The sequence below is a fragment of the Haemaphysalis longicornis genome, unplaced genomic scaffold (genome assembly GCF_048455015.1).
Source record: "Haemaphysalis longicornis isolate Haplotype H1 unplaced genomic scaffold, Haemaphysalis longicornis Haplotype H1 scaffold_1, whole genome shotgun sequence".
Taxonomy (NCBI): Eukaryota; Metazoa; Arthropoda; class Arachnida; order Ixodida; family Ixodidae; genus Haemaphysalis; species Haemaphysalis longicornis.
Window position 1 is genome coordinate 230,289,588 of NW_027526203.1, and position 24,981 is coordinate 230,314,568.

General features: G+C 47.4%; 1 protein-coding gene across 5 annotated transcripts in view; it reads right to left on the minus strand.

The window, feature by feature from the left end:
• The window catches only part of LOC144142586 (mitochondrial amidoxime-reducing component 1-like), a 140,705-nt gene that overhangs the window by 109,351 nt on the left and 6,373 nt on the right, over window positions 1-24,981 (minus strand). The window contains exon 1 of one of the 5 annotated variants that reach the window (XM_077674201.1): window positions 20,404-20,551. The exons of the other annotated variants lie outside the window; for them this stretch is intronic. The gene's annotated coding sequence lies outside the window, so the exon portion shown is untranslated. Of the gene's footprint in view, window positions 1-20,403; window positions 20,552-24,981 lie in introns of those variants that run through there. 5 annotated transcript variants of the gene reach the window in all.

Consider the following 24,981-nt stretch of genomic DNA (forward strand, 5'->3'; position numbering starts at 1 on the left):
CATAAATAATTTTTAAGAAAGGCGCAAGCGACTGTGCACAAAGTTTTAACATGCTGTTCGAAAGGCCATCAGGTCCGCCGGCTTTGGAAACATTTAAATTCTGCAGCAAACATTCAATCCCACGTGTGCTGATTAGAAGATCTTCCATAACACCTGTACCGCATCGTAAAAATTGGTTGTTATCTGTCGTACTCGTTGTCGAAAAAACAGAACAAAAGTATTGATTGAAAGATTCAGCTTTTTCAAGGTCGTCGCAAACAAAGCCGTCGCTAATCTTAAGAGGGGGTATAGACAAGTTATCTTTTCCGTTTCGTTTAACATGTTTCCAGAATTCCTTCGGATTATCTTGTAACCGTCTGTGAATAGTACTGAAAAAGGCGTCTTTCTCTGAACGGAGTACAGACTTGAATTAATGCGTTGCTCTCTTCAGCTTCTGAAGATTAAATCCGCCAACTTTGGTAGAAAAAATGTATTGGCTGAGGCGTCAACATACACCCACCCACAATTTTCATAATGGCTGTGACGTCAACACCCGCTCTCAATTCTCACCTACCAATTCAAGAGGACCAGCTAATTCAATGACAGCTACCGTTAGAAGCTCACGGCCGGTTCATATATGGACTCATGAATTCTCGTAGGGCGAAATAAATGTACAAGGCTATCGCCCGCAACACACGCAGAAGTCTTAAGTGCCTCGCTGATTTTTTCGGTTTGCCTAAAAATTATGAGCAAAATGTAACTAAAACGTAAATAGTTTTATAGCGCTAAATGGTAACGATAACTTAAATGTTGAACTAAAGCCTTAATATGGTCGGGAATATTAAACGAAGTTTTCCTCCTGGAGCCTACCGACAGTTTGAAGATTTCGCGTACAGTCAGGATCAATTTGAAGGTTATCGCGGGAGCACCGACCAAGCAAGACGACAGTGCCGTTGCGTGGCACTTTTTTCATTCGTGAAGGTGAGATTATGCTACCCTCTCTCACCCTTTGGCTATTGCATAGAATTCGCTCACCCCCTTCTGCAAAGGCCGACTGCCGCAGTTTTTTTTCTTCATTCCTTTTTGGGTGACGTATCCGCGTTTCGTTCCTCTGCAATTTGATAACTACGAAGATACATCGACACTGCGGAATTGCGGAAGCAAATTACAAGTTTTTTTTTTATACTAGAATGCCGCGGAAGGCCGACATAGTTACCCTGAGAAAGCTCCGTATCAGTGTGTGTTATATAGGTGACGGTAGAAAAGAATAAAGGAAAACACCTTGCGTTCCGCCCGCGGCGTCATGGGTTCGAAACCGGGCGCCGGAAACTGTTATTTTATTTCTTCCTGGCTGCGGACTACGACAAGGCGCGCATGCGGACTACGACAAGACGCGCATGCGGACTACGACAAGGCACGCCAACGCCGCGTGACATTGTGAGTTACTAAAATGCTATGCATTTAAAACTGAGCATACGTGGCATTTATCGTTTCTGACGGTAGTGCGCGCACTGCATGGAACAGCCACGGGAGAAGCAAACTTAGTATAATCTCGTTGTGGCTAATGCTAAGAAGTGTCACGCAAAGGCGCTGTCGTCGCGGTCGGTGGCGCTCTCGCGATAACCTTCAAATTGATCCCGACTGTACCTTCGCCCATTATTGCTATTTTAAGTAAATACTACAACAGTCTACTGTTTAAAAAAAAAGTAACGTGTGTCCGTAATACCTATATTGTGTGTGTCCGGAAGCCATAAAAAAAGTTTCACATCTGAGCTATACAGCTGCTGCGGAGAAAGCTTATTTGTTGTGCATTTCGTGGGTCTGTCGGCCACGCACCAAACGCCAATAGGAGAGTGCGAACCTGAATAAAAGAAATTATGAGCAAGCTGTCGCAACGCTTTGGAACAAGAACCGTAAAAACGAGCCATTTTTGATGGAACATAAACAAAACCGCAACGTTGATTCGGCTACGCGACCAGGAAAACACGGACAGTGGTGGGACCCCTGAACACTCTCTTGAGTAACTCCTCAAGGAGGAGCAAGGTGAGGATGGAGGGCAGTCGACAAACATGTAAAGCCCACTCGACCACGTCTGTTGCTCGAAACGCTCGACAAGGAGTCCCGTATTGCGAGTGACACTTGTGTATTTGATTTCTGAGATGAAAAAACTGTGCACAAGCAGCTCGAAAGGCTCGACGAGGATCCCCAGCTTTCAAAGAACTACAATAAATTGTATTCCTGAGATGAAAAACGCCAGAAAAAGAGTTTATTCACGTACAGCCGTGAGCTGAAGTAAACGGACCACGGGAGTGGTGGCCAAAACTAATCGCTGCGCCGTCTGGTTGCGCGGCGCCTGCTGTCAAGACCGCGCACAGCGCAGGTGCGGCCTAGCAGTGCGGCACACATGCCGCTATCGCTCGCTTCTTCGCAATTGCCTCGCGCTCCGATAAATTGACGCCAGGGGAGGCGAGCGGCCATTTGCTGTCTGCTGTGGAAACAGCGCGCTAGCGGAATCGGCGGCAACGCGGCCCCGCAGCCAGAGTTGGCGCGCTGGTGATTATCTCGTGCTTGTAGCTTTTTTTTTTGCACTCCCTACCCCACCTCGTCATATATTGAAGCAGATAATGAAGCAGAAAAGATCATTGTGCAGTCAAAGAAAATAAGACAAAACACTATCTTTGTCGGTTTTGAGGACAGATGCTAGCTTATAGGCGTCTTGAGAATGTCAGCGAAGTTGCAAAATTATTGATGCTAAGCTTACATGAGGCTTTCACAAATACGTCTGTGTTTCAAGGTATGTACTGCGTTGCTTTATGAACCTTCGTTTGCCGTACGCGGCATATGTGTCAATTCGCAAGTGCTCGGGAAAATCCAGGTTCGCAATTTTTTCATGTTCGAGGCGCCGACACATGCATTTAACGTTCGAAATCTCCGTTGCGATGTGGGCTACCATTAAACCCCGCTTTAAACCCCCAGAGACTACGAAACGCATACAAACTACAGTTTTCAATTAGATTTATGTGCACTTGAAAACAGTATTGACAGTTATTGCGCACTTCTGTGATACGAGTTGAAATTGAAGGATTTGATGCGAAGAGGGATTGGTCACTCGATGATTTAGGGTAAAAAGATTACTAGCTTATGGTAGACGAATGCGACAAACAAACGACGTATAATTACAAAGAAAAGTTTACTTACACGTATTATTTTACAAAGCATTGCACAGGGCCGCCGTTCTCAGAGGGGGGTCCGCGGAGAAAAAAAGATCTGTGAAGACACTTCGGACTCCGTAGGTTCCTCCGCAATCATCCCAAGTTCTTTTTTTTTCCAAACCCTTCCGCGAAGTAAAACAAAAACGTGCATTTGCCGCATTATATGCTAGAATAACTTCTTCGCACAGCACAAATTTTAAAGCTGGCTTTTTGCAGAACGTTTGAATTATGCAGAAAAGCCACACTCAAAAGATGGGCATACAGAGATGTGTATGAGCGACTTTGGCTGCAGGGGTTAATTGTGTGACAATGCGCAACGTATCACCATATTTCATCGCGGGGTACCCCACCACTTTTGCAAGCCCAGAAGGAGTCCTCGGAACGCTACCGGCCGAGTACCACTGACATAAAAGATCAGAGGTCGGGCAAATCCCAAGTTCTGCGACTAGCCCTATTTCCTTCACAACGCCATGCACTTAAGTTTAGTTACAAACGTCCCGCCTCCAAAAGAGACGTCACTATGGAGAGTGAGGAGGACCTATCAATTACCCGTATTTCAGGCCGGTGATCGGCCCCAAATACAGTCAATTGTTGTGTACAGAGATAGCCATATGACCCCACTCAAGCTCGCACTCTCATGCGGAAACTCCAAGGTGTTTATTAAAAAACACGCTACCGAAGAAACAACAAGACAACATTTCTCAACTGAGGGACTTGCATAACTAAACATTCAAACCTCAGGTGCTCCGTATGAATTTCCAGCCATGCAATGCACGCCTACAATAATCCCTTCTTTGACAGCCGGCGCAGGTATTCGCAGAAGACGGGCTGCGCACGCATTAAAAAAGAGCCATCATTCACTCCTTCGTCAACGTATCTCTGCATTAGTGGCTACACCCGTAGACCCGCGAGGAATCGAAACGCGACTGCGTAGTTTTAGCAATATAATCCCCGTGGAGACATTTTCGCGTTTTAAACCTCCTGACCCTTCAACTGCCCTCACAGTTCTCGTGCCTTTACTGGGAGCTTCTATCTACCATGACCCTTATAACACCCTCAAAAACAATAATCGTCACCTCCCTAACCCGGGACAAAAACGGTGCCGCTCAGGTGACAAAAGCACTGATAAAAATGTGTTACACTTTGCCAGCTCAACTCCGCCCGTTTCGGGCATAATACGCGACATCCAGACTTTCCTAAAAGTGACGGAAGGCAAAAAACGTTCCCACACGTGTGCTCCATACCCCCAACGCACATCAGCTCAGCCGACATAAAAGCAAATAAACGAAGAATCAAAACACGCAAAATAGCCCGCACACCATCTTGAGCTAAGAGAAAGGGCCCACGTTGGTCGGTCCTTTTTTTCGGATGTATTTAGCGCAATGCTTTCCCACTGCGACCTTGTGATACCGAAGAAAAGAAAGGGTACGAGCCGCATACGCAGCCACAGCAGGCTATGTGTAACAGCGTAGAACCAATGCCGAATAGCAGGTGAGTAGCACCGGTTTCAATATAGGGCGGTACCCGGCAGTGTTCCCCTAACTGCGCGGCGTGATTCCCCTGGCGATAATTTATCGAAGCAAGAAACAGTCGCGATGGATTAAGTGATAGTGGCATGCATGCAAATCTGGTTGGCCGCGCCTGCGCTGTGCGCGGTCTCGACAGCAGGCTTCGCGCAACCAGACGGCGCAGCGATTAGTTTTGGTCACTTCTCCCGTGGTCCGTTTACTTCAGCTCACGGCTGTACATGATGTCCAGGGTCAGCGTTGAAAGAGCGTTGCGCTTATCTTATGCAAAACACGTCTCATGAGACCGGCTTTAGTCGATCATATCCCGCCAAGGGCATACCCACGGAGTAAGATTTATCTTCCTCTGTGGGCATACCTACATCGCCAAGCCCACTTGACGACGAGGCACTTCTGAGATATCTCGCACGAAGGCGCTATTTAGGTGGGATGCCATATTATGCGTGCACTTCTAAATCCCAACAGGACAAATGCGCAGTTGTTCTGTTCTTCACAAAATAATTCACAGTGTATCGAATGAATATCCCCGAATGCGGCTCAGTAATTCGAAATGCATTACCATACTTCTCATTGAAGTGGCCCTTTGCTGCTGTGGAGTTTGATGAGAAATGAATAGGAGACATTTTCTTTTTAATTTCATGAATTTGTTTTGCGCATGGGACTCACAATTAAAGCTACTCATTTTTCCGAAACTAGAGCGGGTGCTGTATACCGTCTATCCCGGAGCTATATGAGAACCGTTACAAAATTCATGTTTCCATATATCTTCGCTGATTTCTTGTAAACACAAAATATTGTCTTGCGTTTCTGATTTCTTGTAAACCCACAATAATCGTGCAAGTCTGTCGGGCGCTTCGACGCACGAACTGGCGCGGGCCCTGGGGCGAGCAGTGCTGAAATGGAAAGCACGTGTTGCGCGGCGCTTTCGAGCGCCGCGAATACCGACAAAGGCCGCGCCTGCTCGCACCGGATGTCCGAACCGCCACCACATGGGACGGCCACCGACGAAGACGACTCGCTTTTCCTTCTTCCCCTGCCCTCAGCGGCAGGAGGAAGGGAAGATGAGACAAGAGAGACGCGGTCCGGGCGCAGGAGAGCTCGGCCCGTCGTCTTCGGGCTCCGCACGAGTCCTGTTTCTTAGCCGCCCGCCGGGCTGTAAATAAATGTACAGTTTTGTATCGGAAGCTGAGTTTGTCAGTTGAGGATACCCGGGGTCAGATCCTCAGCGCTACTGCGGCTTGGAGGAGAAGCCCCGGGGAAAAGAACACCCACGAAGATAACTGGCGCAGTCGACAGGATCTTCAACAGCGACGACTGAGCCAGCTGGTGGGCGAGACGGGCCCTCGACGGACGGAGCAGGCGGAGAAATCGCGGTCTGCTGAACGGGATCGGCGGGAGCAGCGAGCTCGCCAGCCTGGTGGAGAAGCGGCTCGACCGGCGCTCAACGGACTTCTCAACGGAGAGCAGCAGCCTGCTGAACGGGAACGGCTAGAGCAATGAGCGAGCTGGCCACGGCAGAAGGCGGTGACTTCTAGTGCCGTGTGCGGACGCCTCATCGGAAGGAGCGGATCACCCCTGCAGCCCCGAGAAGGAGAACGCGGCCGGCGCCGCGTGGATACGGATCGCCACCTCGACGGATCCATCCCATCACCACAAGCACCGAACTACGCATGTCAGTGCCTCACTTGATCCTGGATGCGTGGCTCACCATGACATGTAGGGGGTGCTGCATGAGTAGCCCTGAGATAATGGGGGTCGGTTAACTAGGTATGGTGAGATGGAGCTGACTGTGAGGGCTGACGAGGCAGCAAGCGTCAGGATTAGGTCAGCCATGTCGTTCGCTGAGCAGAAGGCGCTATTGCAGGCGAAATTGAGAATCGCTGAGGCAGAGTTAACGGCGGAACGTTTCATCATGAGTGAACGCTTTAAGAGAGCTAACAATGTTTCTGCCTCACCGATTGCTCAACGAGTAAAGCTCGGCACTGAGGGAGAGTGTGAACCGGGGTGTTCCGGTACGCCGAAAGATGTGCTGGGTGGAACCCATTCACTGGGTGTGCGTAAGCCTCCTGTTTCGCGGGATTCGGCACGATCAGAATCTCGCGGGAAAGGCGAAGAGAGGATAGTGGCGCACGTTCCTTCGTGGGCGCTCAGATTTCCTGCAACCGGGGCGCAGGATAGTGAAGCATCCCGCGTAGAAAGCTTCACCGAAATGAAGATGGAGGTGAAGGAAGGTGTTACCCGCGAGTCTGCATTTGGAAATGACAGGCAATCAGAGGTGAATGAGAGTGTGCGCGTGCCCGTGAAAAAGCTGATAGCAAGAGAAACAGCCTCAGCTGCGTCGCATGTTCGCATTCACGTGGCCGATGAGCCCCTCTCTGCTCCTTGCGCCACACCACGGTGTGTGGTAGAGAACGGTGCTTTGTGCGCGCACGGTGGTTCAGTAGCGGCCGAACGCGAGGGTTCGCACAGGAAGGAGCGGAAGAACTATGAGGTTCTTAAATCAGCCGTTCTGAAGGGGCTGAGGCTGGCTTCAGTTGAGCGTGAGCCCGTCGTCGCATCGTGCCGAGGCGCAGAACATTCCGGGACTCAGCGTGGCCGAGCGGCCAGTAGCTTTGCAGGATGCAACAGCACGGGAATCGCGCGAGGATGCAGTTGGTGTCACGCACACTGCATCGTGTGTTTCTCGAGATACCCAGATGTCATGTCGCGAAAATGTGATTGCCATGGGAAATTCGAGCGAACTTACAGAGGGAAGTGTAAATAAAGGTACGGCTGCTTATATAATGCAGCCGCAGGCAGTTGCAGGTAGGACTGCAGGCATAGCTGAAGAGGCAACCAATGTCAGCGTTAATGTGGCCATGAAGCAGCCCTCTGCTGCTTACTCTGACCAACGGTTCGTAGCGGAGAACGGCGTTCCGAGCGCGGAAGCGGCCGAACCCGATGGTTCGCCCAGAAATAGGCGAAAGCGTCGGGCAGCTTCACCTGAGTGCAGCTTGGCTGCAACGAATGCTGACGGGCCAGCAGCGGTCCCTTCTCGAGCGAGGAAGCGAGGAGGAGAGGGGCCCCTGATACTGTTGTGTGAGGGTGCGCGGCGCATGGCAAGGGTGTTTTCGGACGACGACGGCCGGTGCATACCACCTTCTAAAGGCCGCTCGCTCTGAATGAGCTATGTGAGGATTGTGGATACTTTGTCATGGTGATCTGCAGCCAGGGTCATGAGGCACTGGCCGTGCTATTGTTGTGTCGTCAACTGAAGGAACGATGGTGCACGTGCCAAAAGTATATGTGGTGTGTTTTTCGTGTGTGAAACATTCCTGAAGTTATGTTTCACAGTGGTGGTGGAGGTGTCGGGCGCTTCGACGCACGAACTGGCGCGGGCTCTGGGGCGAGCAATGCTGGAATGGAAAGCACGTGTTGCGCGGCGCTTTCGAGCGCCGCGAATACCGACAAAGGCCGCGCCTGCTCGCACCGGATGTCCGAACCGCCACCACATAGGATGGCCACCGACGAAGACGACTCGCTTTTCCTTCTTCCCCGGCCCTCAGCGGCAGGAGGAAGGGAAGATGAGACAAGAGAGACGCGGTCCGGGCGCAGGAGAGCTCGGCCCGTCGTCTTCGGGCTCCGCACGAGTCCTGTTTCTTAGCCGTCCGCCGGGCTGTAAATAAATGTACAGTTTTGTATCGGAAGCTGAGTTTGTCGGTTGAGGATACCCGGGGTCAGATCCTCAGCGCTACTGCGGCTTGGAGGAGAAGCCCAGGGGAAAAGAACATCGACCAAGATAACTACATCCAAGAACTGAGTGAAGTTCCCGTGTTGATATTTTCTTATTTTCTTATCACGCAATGCTTTACACGGCTTCCATTGACAGAACACTGCCTCACAACTTCAATTAAGAAGAACTTATTTTCATTCAAAACTCAGCCGCATTCGCCTTAAAACGTGATCGCCTCATTCTAGCATATAAAGCCCCATAATAGTCTTCCACCATGGCAAACACTATAGTGATGAACTGCAGGCATATATCCTCAAACCGGACCCTTAGCGAAGCAGTACTCAGGTTTCCAGGGTGTTCCAATCTTTACCTCTTATTCGAAGGCTTGTCGCGACCAACGCACCAGTGGCTTCTTTATTATGCGGGGTAGCCGGTTAATGTTGTGCTAAGTTAAAAAAGCAGCCAAGCCCGACAAATTTAACTTCGGCTCATTGATTTTTTTCTCTCTCGTTCCGTGAAAACAGCCGCTGTTCCAATAGTGGGCACATGAAACAGTTTTACAATGAATGTCATACTTTTGAAGGAGCTATTCGTATTGTTGCAAAAAAAGCGGCCTAAATTACTCGGTGATTCGTCGATGGATTGCTGCAGTATATGTGAGCGGTACACCCTTCTATGATTTCGGCCTCCATCTTATAACCAGCTACAATTTTGAAATCGTGACGCCCTGTGAAACTTTCTACGGAATTATATCGAACTCTAGGCTTTCTTAATGGGACCGATGGTGCCCTGTAAAAAAAACAATGCATTTGCCCATAGACCGGTTGCGTATTTCCAAACGCTTCGCTTCACAGAGCACACACGTGGCATGTCTATTCGCGCGAGGGAGAACAGTAATTCAACCTGGTCATTGGCTGCGCCCCAAACCTAAAGCGACCTAAAACATACCAAATCACCACTATTAACTAAAACAACGCGTAGATTACAGTTTAGGAAAAAAAAGAAATTATATGCACATAAAAAATTAAGCAACAAAAAATAAACTACGATAAGAGCTAGACTTGCCGGGCTCGAACCCAAGCAGTCAGCGCCAGTATTCAGTACTCTGCGTCGAGGCCACAGATCCCGAACGGTGGGTTCGTTTTAGCGGGCACTGAAAAGAATAGCGGGCGCAGTGACATCACACATGTCACGTGGGTGCAAATGCAGCGAAGCGTATGGAACACACGCAGACCTACACCGAAAGATCTCTGGAAACACGGTGCGTGCGTGAAACCGGGCTTCCATTCAGTCAAAGCGGTTACTTGAAGATCGCGAAAAAGGAATGCTTATAGATAAGACAATACGCGCATCGATCATAAAGAAGGGGTGCAATAGTATCCCTTTATTTCAAATCGCATATCGATATACATTTAGATCGTTCGAGATGCGTTTACTTGGATCGCGAAAAATCGTCGCATAAGGTCGTTATCGGTTTGTGATTTTTTGATTTTGAAGGTTTGACGATCGATTAAAAACACTTTCACGAAGGTTGGACGCACTTTTAGCAACATTGTTGACGCACCTGCGACGCAGTTTTGACGTTAGAAAGCTGTCGCACTGGTCTCAACTTCTTTGAGGAAGGGACGGTAGATTTCTTGTTCAAAGCACAGCCTTTAAAGGGACCCTGGAACACTTTTCCGACTTCTTTTTAAATCTTAAATGCTTGCAGAACGTAGTCACCCAACACACCCAGTGCTTAGATTAAGGGGGTCGCAAAGTACCTCAGCCAAAAATTACTGCTCTATGCCCATCAGATAACTTGGGAGCTCGATCAAAAGATTTTTAAGTGCGAATGCACTTCTTAAGCGAGCCTGAATCGTCCGCCACCGTCGTCCGCATAGCAACAGCTGCGGGTGCGCGCGCTCCTCGTCTTCCCTAGCAACGGGGGGAGATGGGCGCGCGCTACTCTCCTCCTCCTCTCTCCGCTCAGTGACTGCGGGTGTTGGGCGCCTCCTGTCCACTTCGGGCGGGAGAGCTCTCGCTCGCGTAGCGGGCGCTCCGCATACCGACGCGTGAGGGCGCTCGTGTAGCCCTCGCCGTAACGGCGGGCGCTACTCTCCTCCTCCTCTCTCCGCTCAGTGACTGCGGGTGTTGGGCGCCTCCTCTCCACTTCGGGCGGGAGAGCTCTCGCTCGCGTAGCGGGCGCTCCGCATTCCGACGCGTGAGGGCGCTCGTGTAGCGGCCGCGTGGCGCGGGAGGGTATTAGTCGAGCGCGCGCCGTCGTCGAGAGCGGTCGCTGGTCCTGCATCTCGATAACGATGATGGCGGACCGGGCAACGGTACCAGCAATAACGAGTGAAATATCTTTCTTTGTAGTTGTGTGCGTGTGTGTAATCTCTCAACTACTCATTAAGATCACGATATCCACCGTAATCGCGCAATCAACAACCGTGCATTCGCACTTACACACTCTCCCCCTCGGGGAAGTGCGAGGGAATTTTTTTCTATCTATGCTGGTCTTGACGCTCTTCGACCACCCGAATTACATCACTGAGGCCATGTAAAACCGGCTGTTGGCCGGTTTTCCTTCAGTTGCAGCAAAGAACGCTTTTCGATAGGAACTTTAAAAATAAAGCCACAAAGCAAAGCAGAAACGGAAGACGTATCTGGTGCGACGAGGAAATCACGCAATGCCGCTCCGTGCTGGCGATAACTGTAGCTTTCGCAGTGCTTCCAGACCCGAAGGAAATAGCGAAAGAGCTAATCGAAAGTGTTGCAGGGTCCCGTTAAAGTATTTTGCTTGCGCTTTTCTGGAACGCCTTCTATAATGATGCCTGGATGTGGCCTTGTACTGCAGTAGCTCGCATGGTATACACCGCCAAAGCTTTGACGTACCGCGCAAAGATGCCCTATACGCTGTTAGGTGACAAGGCAGAGTGCTGCACGTCGCGTTGGAGACGAGAGCAAATTTCAATTGCCTCCGCCCTTTTCCACTGCTATCGGGCGGACAGGGCTTAGGTTTCGCGGTCGCAAAGTCTAAGTGCAACTCGTCCTCTAACAGGCTAATGACAATAAACAAGTGGACTGCACGCTTTTGTCTTGTCACGGCCAGAACCGAGGAAAAACTGCAAATCAACGTTTCATGCGGCACTTTTTGCACTGTACTCGACCTCGCTTAGTTTCCAACTCTGGCGACAAGTTTGACTGATGACTGCTCTGCGGAAGTGAAGAGAGATGGCGGTGTACAACTGCTATTGTATTACGCGCGCTCACTGACGGCTGACGGGACGGACACGGAGAGTTTGTGTTCAGGAGCATGCATATTCAGAGAGCAAACGCCCCCCCCACCCGTTCGCGCGATGGCGACGTCGGGAGAGCGGCAGTGTATGTGCGTTAAGTTAAAAGACCGCCCTGAGAGGTCGCCATTCATTAGTAGCGACGGCTTCTCGGAAACACTTAGAACACGAGAAGCAGTTAGAGCAACGCCGTGCTCGTGGCAGAGCCCGCAGAACGGAGTAAGAGCAAGACAGGAGGGGAGACGGCGCTTTCTAGGGCGGCCAGATAACGTCGCAAGCGCTTGGCCTACGTTAGGCTAGCGGCATCTGCCGCGGCTGTTGTTGATGACGATGATGATTCTGATGATGATGATCTGTCGCGGAAGCAGCTTCGCGGCCGCCGCAATCGGCATTTCCCTGCTGTAGTCCCGGAATAAATTCTGTCCTCACTCCGCCGCCCCGGAGGGAATTGTATCCGCTATCATTTCCTCCATCAGGTGACCCCTCCTTCGTCGTCGCAGCTACGAAGCTTTGCAGTCCGCCTTGGTTTTTATTGTGACATCATCTGGACGCCCTCCGGCGCTTGCCGCAATAGGCCGTTTCCCGTTTCCACTCCATTATACGTTCTTGCTCCGTGGCCCGAAGTCGTGCACGCAACTGGGATCCGCCTGTGATCGCAGTGCAGCATCGCATCATAATTGCACCATTACTGCCGTGCCCTGGTGCGGAATTAACTGTTTTGCACATGTCATGTCCGTTTTAAAGGAGCCATGAAGAGAAAACACAAGTTCGGTTCATTCAAAAGATTGCCTCGTTAGAATCATACTGACACAACTTTTAACGTAAACTTCGCTCAAATAAGCCACATAATTACGAAAAAAGGGAATGGCCATGCGACCCACTAGCTCATTTCCCGCAACAGAACCTATGATGTCACACGAGACAGCTCTGCGATTGGCGGAGGGCGGCAAAAGCAAACGAAAATTAGGCAGTGTATAAGCCTGCCGAACGAGCTATTTGCCTTAAATTTAGGGCACATTCTTTTTAAAGCCGTAAGAATGGTGGTAAGTGTAAGTTACGAAAGCACATGTAGAGATAGAAGTGCCGCTGCGTACTGCTGTTGTTGCTACTGCGCGCACTATTATTGTTTAGCTGCACAGGACTTCGGGGCTTTGGGGTTGTCTCAGACGACACTGGCCGATTGATTGACGCGACGATGTCTTACGTGAACATATTTGTCGAGCGAGCAGTATGTTTCACGAAACGATTTTCTCACAGAACAAAAAAAAAAGGCAGAAAACGACACGCCGCGGTATGGTGGCGCCATCTAGGTTCAGTAGCGTAAACAAACGCGCGAATACCTCGATACCAACTCTGCCGTACAGGGTGGAGACACCCTTTGAACGGTCCCGTGCCTCTGCGATTGGGTCAACGTGCTCAGCGCGTTGTTCGTTTCATTTCCCACGCGACCCAGCAACGCGAAACAAATCAGTTGATTCAAAATTCGCCAATTAACCGCGTTGCGGTGATACTTTTAGCGCGATTTTGATACAATGACTTGCTTCGGCGGCGAGCGAGCGATCCAAAATGGCGGCCCCAGCGTGTATGTGTCTCTACCCTGTACGGCGGATCGCGAATCAAGGGATCCTAGGCTGCAGAACGGTGTGTGATGTCATTGCAGATACGAAAACACATGATTTAGCGGGAAAATCAAAATTTTAACATAAACATTAATTTCTCAGTGAATAAAGCAGCGTTTGCATTCGAACAAGCGCTGGGGGCACTACAAAACACGAAATCTTTCGAATAACACAAACTGGTATTTTGTCTTCATGGCTCCTTTAAAGTGTCCGTTATGGGTATCAGTCATGGTTAACTGAGTACAGGAGACACGTAACGAGCAGGCAAAACATTGATTGATTGATTGATCAATTGATTGACTCATTGATTCATTGATTTTAGAGTTTAACGCGCCGACGCAACGAGGCGATGAGGCGCGCCGTAGTGGATGGCTCCGGATTAATTTTGACCACCTGGGGATCTTTAAAGTGCGCCGAAATCTCGTACAAATGGGCGTTTTTGCTTTTCACCTCCATCAGAAAAGCGGCCGCCGCGGCCAGGAATCGAACCCGTGACCTCGTGCTCAGCAGCACAACGCCTTAGCCCCTCAGCCACCACGGCGGGGCACATACACAAAAAAATAAAGGCAAGGCGGGGCGGCGTTCGATTCGGTGCAGCGGTGTGGCCTAAAGGCCTCAGAAGTGCAACCAGGTCAAACTCAGAATTCCATCCGATGTTTCGCAATGCCGTCCCAACATCAGTATAGCTGCGCTGCATTTTCTCGTTCGAACGATCGCTTGAAATATATATATATATATATATATATATAATTTGTTATCGCGAACGCGCCGTCTGCGCGGTCACTCACCATTTTCTTCGATGTTGCGCGGTTCCCCCTCCCCTCCGCTTCTTGGGCTGTCAATCAGTACTCACTTCTTTGCATGCCTCCATCATGCTGTGACATGCTTTTATTGTATACACAGCAACTTGTTGACCCTTACTGGCGACCGATTCAATAGTTGCTTCCACGCAGGACACACATAGTTACTTCCTACCTGGCTAAATAATTGATTGCGTTGCTGACACGTGCGCTCTTCTGTGACTTCTGTGAACTTGTAAGAGCCCTGACATTCCCCACGCCGCGGGTAATTGGTGTTTTCAGGAATGGATGTGTCACCCGTGGCTTCCGTTGTGTATTTATTTGTTGTTCGTGTACTTTGCATTTCGTGTGTCGAGACGTTCCCTGCACCATCCATTTATTCGTGTAATTTGTATGAAAAGTGTTTTTGAACAGCTCTCTACCCTGTCTTTTTTTTTAATGGATGAGGTTGAATATTGCCTGGCTTTTTAGAAAAGAGTTTGTCATCATGTATAGTGCCACATGTATAACGCCCTCCCTTCCCTGTTCCCTCGCCCCAACCCGCCAATGTTGTTAAAAAAAGGGTACACTGCAGCACACCCTCTGCACCTATATAAGCGTGCGTGCTCCAACGTTGTATGTTACTCAAGATGAAGACTGGTCCTCCAGTCGAAACGTCAGTAAACCACTGTTTTTTGTTTTTAATCGTGCGTCTACCATTTTCTCAAGTATTTCTTCTGGCTCCGCGAGAAGTTTCTTTTACTGCTTATATATATATATATATATATATATATATATATATATATATATATCATCATCATCATCATCACCAGCCTATCTACGCCCACTGCGGGGCAAAGGCCTCTCCCATTATTCTCCAATTGCCTCGGTCCTGTGCCAACTGTGACCAATTTATCCCCCAAACTTCTTGATCTCATCTGCCCATCTAACTTTCTGCCGCCCCCTCCAACGCTTGCCTTCACTAGGGATCCACTCTGTTACCCTTAATGACCAGCGGTTAGCTTGCCTTCGCATGACATGCCCTGCCCACGTCCATTTCTTCTTCTTAATTTCTATTAATATGTCTTTAACACCAGTTTGCTGTTATACACACACACACACACACATATATATATATATATATATATTTATATATATATATATTTATATATATATATATATATATATATATATATATATATATATATATATATATATATATATATATATATATATTGTAACAAGGTCGAGAACTGGGCCAGTTGGTATACATTCATTCTGAGGGATCAGCGCAAACTAGACAGGACAAAGGGTAGGACACAACACGAGCGCTTACTAACACTAAAGTTTTTATTAGAAAAAGGAAGAACATATAAAGAAGCCTGCGTACTAACACACCGTGACATAGGCCATGCGCACAACACTCTTGCTCACACTGAAAGTTGTAGCTCATGCGCGCTCAAGGTAATCAACTTCACAATCCAGCAAGCACACCGAGGGAGAACTAATGCAGCTCAGTGGCTAAGGCGTTACGCTGCTGAGCACGAGGTCGCGGGTTCGATTCCCGGCCGCGGCGGCCGCTTTTCTGATGGAGGCGAAAAGCAAAAATGCCCGTGTGTACGAGATTTCGGCGCACGTTAAAGATCCCCAGGTGGTCAAAATTAATCCGGAGCCCTCCACTACGGCGCGCCTCATCGCCTGCGTTGCGTCGGCGCGTTAAACCCTACAATCAAATCAATCAGAACTAATGCAGTCATCACCATTCTTCTTGATAAAGAAGGCTTCGGATATCTCCCTTGTGCGCGCGTCTTTGTGTGAAAACAAAATACTTGTCCCGTTAAGTTTCGGATAACATCCATGCTTAGAACAATGTGACGAGAGCTGGGAAGAAGGCTTGCCCTTTACATCGGAAGACTTGCCCTTTACATCGGAAGGCTTGCCATTTACAGCGTTGCGATGTTCCCGCAGACGTTCATTTATGCATCTCCCCGTCTGTCCAATGTATATCTTATCGCACGACAAGGGAATGCAGTACACGACGTTACTTCTGCACTCAACAAACTGTGATCGGTGATTTACGTCACACCCCTTCTGCCCAGCCTTACTTTTTCTTTCCGCCTTCTTGTCAATTGTGGGACAAAGATTTTCTAGCTTATTTTTGGCGGAGAAAACAACGTCAACTATAAATCTCCCGGCTATCTTTTTAACCCTGTGCGAAAGAGCGTGAATGTACGGAATAACCGCAAACCGCTGGGGCTTTCCTTTGCCTGAGTGCACCTTCCAAAATTCTTCAGTTTTGAAAGCACCTTTCTAGCAGCACAATCAATAAAATGATCCGGGAAATTATCCGGGTTGTCTAGACAAAATGCAAAACCTGAAAACGGGGTTTCTACTAGCTCGCTGGTTAACCACTTTGTGGCAAATGACGTTAGGTTGTTAACGGCAGATAAAGAAGGGTTTTTTGTTGTCCTTTCCGGAGACCAGTTTGGTGATAAGGCCCTTGCTGCTGTCAATAAAAATTTCAGAAAAACCCTGTTAAAACCACCCGAGGTAAAGGAGCAAGCCGTAGCGCTGCTTAATGGTATGAAGTTGGACCGGCTAGCCACTCTTGTCAGTAAGTCGAAAAATGACACGTTGGAGCCTTTCTTCTCTGCGAAGACACATAAAACGAGCATCCCGTTTCGGGTTATCATCACAGAAAGGGAAGGGAGTCATGGCAGGGAAGGGTTTCCACGTACCTCCAGAACCAGTTGTGCACGCTAATATGTGTAGACGCATTTCTTGTCTCTGGCTCTGACAAGGTGGTAGAATATGTGTCTACAGAGAAACCTACACATTGTTCAGCGTTTAGTATCGATGTTACCGATTTGTTCTACACCATTCCCCATGAAAAACGTATGTCCTGTGTCTATAATTGCATTACAGAACAAAACGATGAGTTGCAGTTTGTTAACAGGTGTGGCATTCCCCTCTCGAGTTTCCTGGAGCTTTTGAGCTTTTACTTGAAGTCTACCCTTGTCGCCTGGGGCAATAGTGTTTTTATTCAGAAATCGCGGGTGTGCATTGGTTCTCGCGTGGCTCCTGTGTTTAACATTTTTCTAAGTGCCATGAATGTCGTTCTTGAGAAAGAATTGGAGACCTTGATTGTGAAGGCCTTTAGGTATGTCGATGATTACCTTTTGGTTGTCCGGGACAGTAATTTTAAGCAAAAAATGTCTCGTATCATGTGTGCGTTTGAGGATAACGGTCATGGGTTGGCCTTCACCACTGAGTGTTCCAAAGAAGGCGTTATTCAGTTTTTAGACTTGTCACTCTTGTTCCAGGATAAGCATGTGTGTTGGACTTACCTGCCTAGGTAAAAAAAACCTCTATTATGTTTTTCTTCTTGCCACTCAAAGGTGGTAAAATTGGGAATAGCTGTAAACAGCTTGAACTCGTCCATAACGAAGTCATGTCTGCACAGTATGGGTGCCAGTTTTGCGTCCCAGGTTAATAGACTAAGGCAGGCTGGTTTCCCGGATCATTTTATTGATTGTGCTGCTAGAAAAGTGCTTTCAAAACTGAAAAATTCTGGAAGGTGCACTCAGTCAAAGGATAAGCCCCAGCGGTTTGCGGTTATTCCGTACATTCACGCTCTTTCGCACAGGGTTAAAAAGATAGCCGGGAGATTTATAGTTGACGTTGTTTTCTCCGCCAAAAATAAGCTAGAAAATCTTTGTCCCACAATTGACAAGAAGGCGAAAAGAAAACGTAAGGCTGGGCAGAAGGGGTGTGGCGTAAATCACCGATCACAGTTTGTTGAGTGCAGAAGTAACGTCGTGTACTGCATTCCCTTGTCGTGCGATAAGATATACATTGGACAGACGGGGAGATGCATAAATGAACGTCTGCGGGAACATCGCAACGCTGTAAATGGCAAGCCTTCCGATGTAAAGGGCAAGTCTTCCGATGTAAAGGGCAAGCCTTCTTCCCAGCTCTCGTCACATTGTTCTAAGCATGGATGTTATCCGAAACTTAACGGGACAAGTATTTTGTTTTCACACAAAGACGCGCGCACAAGGGAGATATCCGAAGCCTTCTTTATCAAGAAGAATGGTGATGACTGCATTAGTTCCCCCTCGGTGTGCTTGCTGGATGGTGAAGTTGATTACCTTGAGCGCGCATGAGCTACAACTTTCAGTGTGTGCAAGAGTGTTGTGCGCATGGCCTATGTCACGGTGTGTCAGTACGCAGGCTTCTTTATATGTTCTTCCTTTTTCTAATAAAAACTTCAGTTGTTAGTAAGTGCTCGTGTTGTGTCCTTGATTGATTGTGGGGTTTAACGCGCCGACGCAACGCAGGCGATGAGGCGCGCCGTAGTGGAGGGCTCCGGATTAATTTTGACCACCTGGGGATCTTTATCGTGCGCCGAAATCTCGTACACACGGGCGTTTTTGCTTTTCGCCTCCATCAGAAAAGCGGCCGCCGCGGCCGGGAATCGAACCCGCGACTCGTGTTGTGTCCTACCCTTTGTCCTGTAAGTTTGCGCTGATCCCTCAGAATGGATATATATATATATATATATATATATATATATATAGATATATATATGTGTGTGTGTGTGTATGTATATTTAGTACTATATATATATATATATATATATATATATATATATATATATATATATATATATATATATATATATATAGATATATATATATATATATATTGTAGGAGAAAGCCAGAACAGTTCTGCCGTTAAAATACATCCGGCGGGACACTGAGATCGCGTATACATTATATTCTATTTTTATTCTGAAAGGATCGTGGCTTCCGTTTGCATGCGCACGAGTTTCGTAAACGTAGTTCAGGCGAAAAAAAATGTACGGTCGCCATTGAGGTTAAATAGTGAGGGCAAAAGACTCCCTCACAAAATACAATTTTTTCACGCATCGCATTTATGTTAGTTGGAAGCATATAATATATCGTTTGAAAGTTCCCGTTTCGCTTCCGAGCATTTGCACGCGCGTGAGACGTATAAATTCTCACGCTTTTCCCCCTGTGCATGGTAGGAAATTGCACACCGTCGTTTCAACCTGTTTAACTTCGTTATTGTTCTACCCGCCGCGGTGGCTCAGTGGCTAAGGCGTTGCGCTGCTGAGCACGAGGTCGCGGGTTCGATTCCCGACCGCGGCGGCCGCTTTTCTGATGGAGGCGAAAAGCAAAAACGCCCGTGTGTACGAGATTTCGGCGCACGATAAAGATCCCCAGGTGGTCAAAATTAATCCGGAGCCCTCCACTACGGCGCGCCTCATCGCCTGCGTTGCGTCGGCGCGTTAAAATCCACAATCAATCAATCAATCAATCGTTATTGTTCTAAGTGAATTAATATTTTACAAACTAAGAAGTTAGAAGCGAGAACGAAGATGTTCTACACCTTTAAAACTTTACTTTCGCGCGTACCCAATCCTGTGTCGCGCATTGTTGTGATTAGCGTACAAATGTGACCCGCCGCGGTGGCTCAGTGGTCATGACGTTGTGCTGCTAAGCCCGAGGATGCGGGTCCGATTCCCGGTTGAGGCGGCTACTTTTAAAAAGGAGGCGAAAAGGGAAAACGCCTGTGTGCACGAGGTTTCTGCGCACGTTAAATATCCCCATGTGCTGAAATTAACCCGAAAGCCTCCACTACGGCGCGCCTCAACGCCCAGATGTAGTGCCGGCGCGTTAAACCCCACAATCAATCAAAAGTACAAATGTGAAAAGCAACGCCTTTCATGAAGTTTTATCAGTACAGTGTTTGTTTGAGGCTAAGAAAAAAAGTGAAAGTCGGTTCACTGAGAGGAATGCGGAGGTAGCTTTCGAGTGCGGTCAGTGCCGCTTGGGTCTTCGTGGTTTTCTTGTTTATCTGTCTTCTTTTGTTGCTCGCTTAGTCAACATTTCGGAATAGGCGGATACACGTCAAGCTTAATTGCCCGGTTGTTAGTGCTCGGTATCGGTCGAAATAACCTCACCCTTCCACTCTTTGGTACTAAAGCTAGACCTTAAAGGCGATACGCTACTCAAACACAAGGAGATAAGGTCACATAAGCCAGAAAACTGCTATGTTCGCCCTAACTTCAAGTGTCGCTTGATACTATTGTCCTCTGTGCATTTCACGTAGAGATAAACAGGAGTGCCGAGCGTCGCTTCCATAAAAAAAAAGAAAGCTTTCCGCAAAGCGGTAGACCATTCGCCACAACAGCTCTGAATAGAGGTTGCGACAGAATCCCTCTGGCCATTACGAGGGTGGTAGAAAGGGACAAGGAAGGCATGAACATACCTGAAAATTTTCACTATTCGGTGTTGCGACTCTTGGGGTGTGGTTAATGAAGGACTTGGTTGGTCTCGAGTCAGGGCAAACATCGGGGCCACATAGGACGAAGAAACAAGGTGCTTTTTCCGTACGTTGCGTGACTCGAGTGTTAGTGAACAGGGCGCGCGGGGGTGAATAAACTAACTCGGGTCCATCCCCTTCTCCGATTCCCCACGCTGTGGCCAAGAGTGCACCAATCATGAAGGTCCTGACAGTTCTGGCAGGCGAATACGCATTCTCAGCGAGATTGCACCCTGCCCTCTCGCACACGAGAATGTCTCGCTGACTCTAGTGTCACTAGACCTTATTAAGTGAATCTAGTTGACTTCTTTGACGCGCTCCTTAGGGGTAAAAGGACTGTTACGACCGCCGGGGCTAGGCGCCAATGCGGCGGGTAAACATACTTACGCGTCTGCTGACCCGCGGGTCAAGGCGTACATTGAACCAACTGTTTATGAAAAAACGTCGCCATCCACACGTCCGCAAAGGAGACGGGTTGCGAGGGGCGCTAATCGCGAGGTCGTTCTCGATAAATAAAGGCGGCATATCCGGTCAAACAAAGATTGGGTGGCCGAAGGCTCGCCGCCGCGCCATGCACCCACCTGACGGTCGTAACACCTGTCGTCACTAAGGGATCGCTAAGCAATCAAAGCAATCTGAGGGGCTAGTTGGTCTACTGATATGAGAGGTTAAAATGCACGAAAAGGACGGGACACAAAGAAAGAAGACACCCCGTAGCGCTGTAACGGGTCCGCAATCAAACTAATTATATGACAACATCGGGGCTACAGGTGACCTCGTGCAAACCCCTTGCCTGAGCACATAAAGTTTCGCATTAATATTCACAAACATAGCACGGAAGTAAAACGACAATTTAAAAAAATAATCTACCGCTTTGCGTTTTAAGCACGAACGTTCTTGCGTGGATCGCATTCGGTTTTTCGATCAGCACCTGTCATTCTGTGCTGATGGCCACATGTTCTCTGGATGTAGTCGCCACGTACAGAAAAGACTCCTTCCGTACTATTATTGACATTCAAAGTTTGTCAATATGGTCATATAATTCTCTGAAGAAAAGCGGTATATATATATATATATATATATATATATATATATATATATATATATATATATATATATATATATATATATATATATATATATATATATATATATATATATATATATATATATATATATATAAACGTGTATAAATATATATATTCGAATATATATATGTTCATTCGGCCCTATTAAATATTTCGAAAAAAGCCTAATAGCACTGGCAATGACGACTGCAACCTTGATATGTATCTTTACCGAGTCCCTCGTCCCGTATCTCTCTGTTCTGCTAATATATATATATATATATATATATATATAATATATATATATATATATATATATATATATATATATATATATATATATATATATATATAGACAGAAAATAAGGGTTGGCAGTCAAGAAAACCTCGGAAAGCAAAAGGGAGGTTGTGGTGGGTCATAGAAACAGATGAATAATTTTTTGAGTCAGAAAGAAAGTCGGGGCGCTGGCAACAACCCCCAAGTGCAAGAAACAAAAAAATACCTTAACATAAATACCTGGGAAAGTGGTGGGGAAACAGCCCCGCCGGTAGCGTAGTGGTTATCGCACCAGACCGGTCTTCTCGAGGTCGTGGGTTCGGATCCCACCCGGCGGGCATTTTTTCACCACTTTCTTTATGACTCCAAAAATTCTTCATCTGTATCTATGACCCACCACAACCTCCCCTTTGCTTTCCGAGGTTTTCTTAACTGCCAACCCTCATTTTCTGTCTTATTTCACCGAGCCCCTCATTTCCCGTTTTCTCATTCGCTACATGCTTAGCGAGGGCCTCTGTTCTGGCAGTCTTGGTGCAAAAGGGAGCTTAAAAGGGTTCAACGCTGGTCGACCACTCTCGACATGTCGTAGACACTCGAGTCACGGCCCGGGGGTTAAAAAGAAGGTCCCCTTCACCCCCAGTTGTCCGAGTGGCGCTGGCTACCACCCCCAAGTGCCGAAACAAAAAATACCTTAACATAATTACCCGAGACAGTGGTGGGGGAACAGCCCCGCCGGTAGCGTGGTGTTTATCGCACCAGACCGGTATTCTGGAGGTCGTGGGTTCGGATCCCACCCGGCGGGCATTTTTTCACAACTTTCTTTCTGACTCAAAAAATCCTTCATCTGTTTCTATGACCCACCACAACCTCCCCTTTGCTTTCCGAGGTTTTCTTGGCTGCCAACCCTTACTTTCTGTCTTATTTCACCGAGCCCCTCATTTCCTATTCTGATTCGCTATGTGTATATATATATATATATATATATATATATATATATATATATATATATATATATATATATATATATATATATATATATATATATATATATATATATATATATATATATATAGATATAGTGTGTGTGTGTGTCTAACTGCACAACGGGATTTATGTCAACAAGAAAGAAAGACGCTCAGATGAGGCAAGCTGCCAAACCTATGTTCTGACTACCTTCACTGCGAAACCGTTTCAGAAGCTACGGTCCGGCTGTTATGATCTGTCTTTGAGACCAGAGATGTACAAAATGAAGCTGGAAGCGATGCCGTCCCTCTATGAAGTGACACACAGTGTGACAAAAAAATAACCGAAAATACATGGCGGAGACTGTGTTCTTGGCGCCCCCGCAAGCTCTCGGGCTTGGGTTCTCGAATTTAATATGGAAGCAAAGGGAAAGCTATGTGGAGGAGGCGTCACGTTACGACGTATGCCATGCGCACCGCTGGCGTGGTACACGAGATTCCGATGTCATGCAGCAAATTACACATCGGGCGAACAGGGCGACGCTGCGTTTATCTCATACCTTCGGGGAGTGCCACCCATTGTAGTAAGTGTGGCTGCGCCCCACAAAAACATTGCAGTCGTGGTACTACACAGCTGTGCCTAATTTGAGTGCGAAATTCTAGAGAAATTTATAATTGTAGTAGTTTGGAAGGTTTGAGCCACACAGACCAGCAATTTTGTTTTCTGAGTGGTACTACGCTCTTCTTTGTTGTTGTTGTTCACTTGAGCATGGTTGATAACCTTGGCGTTGCGTACAAAGCAATAGCCATAATATTTGTGTTTGTGTTTGTGTCTGGGGGATGGTCATGTCCACAGGACAATCAGTTGTTAGTCCAGCATCGTTCTGTCTACTCTCGCGTCCGTGTATTTTTTTAGCGGGTTTTAATTTCTTCAAGTTGAATGCACATTCCAGCTTAGGCGGTGTTCTTCGCTTTAGGGTAAAACCCGTCACTTTCAAGTATATACACAAAATCCGGAGTTTACAAACAGAAGTTTGCCCGAGCTTCCCACCGAAATCTTACCCACAAAAATATCGAAATGGCAGCGCAGACGGCAACGATGCTCTTGCGACAGAACAAAACAAAGAAAAAGGCGAGAGGTTGGCGAAATCATTAAATCGTAATGTTTGGGAGCGATACCTCACCCACGCTAAAATTGCCACCGTACCGAATTGTTGTCTGGATACACAGTTGGCTTTCATTTCAAGAAGCCCAATAAAACGTATTTGAAAGCGATACTTAACACAATTGCAAAACACAAGTTACACACCCCATACTAACTGGTAGACTTCTTTACGCCGTCTTGTATTCAATCCCCGCCCACGCATGTCTTTAACCATGCTCAGCCGGAGCCGAGGACGATTGCAGAGGTGGCACGGCCTACCTTTTATGCACTTCCCACCCTTTTCCTCGAACACGTCTCAAAAGCTATTATTGCTGTATGTTATTAAAGGCTTTGTCATTTTTCTCCTCTTTTTTGGTTGTTTAAGGTGCACCAAACATTGTTACTTACTTCCCAGACAACACCAAACATCCTAAGGACATCCCAAAAAAGGCCCTAAATCCCATGTCCCAAACAGCACAGTCTATGGGCATCCCTGGGACTTCCGCACTGGGAGTGTCCTAAAAATGTCCACGAATGGCTGTGATTAGGATGTATGCGGAAGCGCATGCGTGCTTTTTGTTGATTCGGTCAGCCCAATGTTTTGTTTTTGTGCATAGAGGAATAAAACGCATAGGCGCGTGTAATGCGCGTGAAGGCGGTACAGCCGTAAAGCAAATGCATGGAGCAAGAAAAACTTTTCTTTCCTCCATGAGCAAATGCCTCGTGTACCCGCAGGTAGTGCGTGATTGTTACAGGAAGTGCTTCAGAGAAAGGCTAGTACACTGATTAAACCAACTGAAAACGCTGCTTTTGAGCACGGCAACTTTCTAAGGGAGGAAAAGAACCGTCCCGCTCAGATGGCCTGCTGTTTGGTTCTGTTCTGGGTCTGCCTTGTTGCCATTTTATTTCATATTTATGTACAATATTTCAAACTATAAGTTTAAAACTAAAATTTCTATTTTATTTTAATTATATCTCAATACATTTTTAAAGCTTCGCTGTTATTCTACACCATAACGTCTGTCTGTGAGCTTTTTACGAAACTGATTCAGCCGATTCAGCCATCGCAGTTTT